Source organism: Ooceraea biroi, chromosome 4 (genome assembly GCF_003672135.1).
Source record: "Ooceraea biroi isolate clonal line C1 chromosome 4, Obir_v5.4, whole genome shotgun sequence".
Classification (NCBI taxonomy): Eukaryota; Metazoa; Arthropoda; class Insecta; order Hymenoptera; family Formicidae; genus Ooceraea; species Ooceraea biroi.
Genome location: NC_039509.1, coordinates 8130081 through 8132246, shown reverse-complemented (window position 1 = coordinate 8132246; position 2166 = coordinate 8130081). Strand labels below are relative to the sequence as shown.

General features: G+C 41.8%; 1 long non-coding RNA gene across 1 annotated transcript; it reads left to right on the top strand.

Annotated features, from left to right (window-relative positions):
• The first annotated feature begins 936 nt into the window (after positions 1-936).
• On the top strand, positions 937-1958 carry LOC113561748. The gene is made up of 3 exons (XR_003406419.1): positions 937-1252; positions 1433-1640; positions 1917-1958. It is a non-coding gene; the product is annotated as an uncharacterized LOC113561748 (long non-coding RNA).
• Positions 1959-2166: the final 208 nt, after the last annotated feature.

The following is a 2166-nucleotide window of genomic DNA, read 5'->3' as shown; positions in this document are numbered from 1 at the left end:
CATACCCCAGCCAATCAGAGTCCATTAAGGATCACGTGACGAGTTGGCGAGTCTCTTCTTATAGGGTCTCAACTCCCAACTGAGGAGAATACACAACTACCCTAAAAACCCGAAAAATATAAACGAAAAACCTTCAAAAATGCAAATACACTAATCCAGGGAAAATTCCCCAGAACGAAATACAATTTTGTCCAAAATTTGGACAAACGCAACACTACGAACAAACCGAAAATACAAACACTTCAAAGCGCCTAGTCCTACCTTACAATGGCAGCTAACCTGCTTCGCGCCGAAAATTTGCCGCCAAGAGGAAACGAAGTCCCACACGCTTCGCACAGGCAAAAAGGCCACAGCACAAACACCGCACACAATATCCGCACTCCTGAAAAGCCGCACAACGCGAGCAAATGTCCTGGGAAGCGACAAAAGCGTCCGAAATGTATAAGGTGGCCGGAGACCACGACCCGTCACCGGCACAACACCAAGTCCAACTAAGGCTTTCCGGAATGTCGGCGGACACCAGAGTGTCCCGGATTCCTCGGAATAGCCGCAAAAACACGTCGCGCACGCGAAAAACCCGAAAAAGCAACCGCGAACGCGGTAATAAACTCGCGATGTCGAGCGGGCTAACCCTAAAATGGCCGGCCTGTTACTTCGACACAAAATCAACGAAAACTCGGAATTTCGCCGGAATTGCGGCAAAACTCGACGAGAATCGGAAAGCGCGTACTGGAATACACTAAACCAGCGTAAAGCGAACACCGAAAACCGGAATCGAAAGGCCGGATAAAGCAGCGAGTGCGGAGCGTACCGAAAACACGTCCGCTCAGCTCGAGGCATCCCAGGCTCAATAAACTCATATGGAAAACTTTGGTATAGTATTTCAACGCCATCTAATAGTTTACCCTCAAGAAATTGGAACTAGGTAGCCCAATTCAATATGGCGCATCAATCTGCAAGACGGGAGAACACGTGAGATTTTCGAGTGCGTAGTTCGACGCAAAAATATCACGTAATATTATATTATCGCGTATAAGTTGGTTAGCATTCGGAATATCGCCTTCGCTTCTTTGTATCTATCTCAGTACAGTGCAACAGTTCGTAATTGTTATTGTTTTAATTAATGCTTCTTACTGCGTCGAACAGTGTAACGCGGTTGGAACATCGGCTTCCATCGACTTTTATTTGCTTCCTTGCTTGCTTCCGAAGGAAGGGAGAACACTTTAGATCTACTTTCGACGCAAAATCGCAGGTAATTACATGTTATATATATATATATATATACACTTTTATTACAGACACATGTGCACATTGTAATGTATAATTATCACTCTTGCGCATAAGTTGGTTCACATTCAGAATGTCGTCTTCGATTCTTTGTATCTCAGTACAGTACATTACAGTTCTTTATTTTTTATTGTTCTAATTTTAGCTTCTTACTGCATCAAGCAATGTAACGCTGTTGGAACATTGGCTTCCATCTACTTGTGTCCCTGTTGGAACATTGGATTTGATTGTGTTTGCCAATTTGAAGAATATTGCCACAATTGCGACAGCTCGTACAAATCAATCCATTAGAGAGACATGCATGTATATACATCACTAGATCATTGTATTACGTTGCCGTTACGTTAACGCAGGTATTCATTCAAAGTTAGTAAGAATTGCTGTTTTAGCTCTGGCGTCTTAAATATTCCATTTATTTATCAACTTTTTTGTCGTTTTATTGATAAACGTGTATCTAATGAAATGTTTCACTTTCTATCGAGATATCTAATTTAGAAATGTAAGAGATGATGTCGCGATTTCCATCATTAATTACTTTGCACAGCATGTTGTACGTATTAAGTTACATCATGTATTTATATACAGGGCATTTTATAACTAATGTAACTTATATAATTGTCTATGAATAGCTACAGGGTGTCCCATGGGAAGTTGCTGAAAGTAAACGATTGGTTCTCCTCTCCATGACTTCAGAAAGGGTCTTACGGTTAACGGTCGTTCATCTGAGTGTCCGCAGTTTTATTCTGGTTGTGGTAGGTGCAAGTCCGTGCGCGTCAAAATGAGTAATCTGACGACGGAAGAAAAGATTTATCTTATCGAGTGCTTCTTTTCCAGAGGAAAAGTTTATAGCAATGCTTACAGGGGGTTTCGTACTAAATA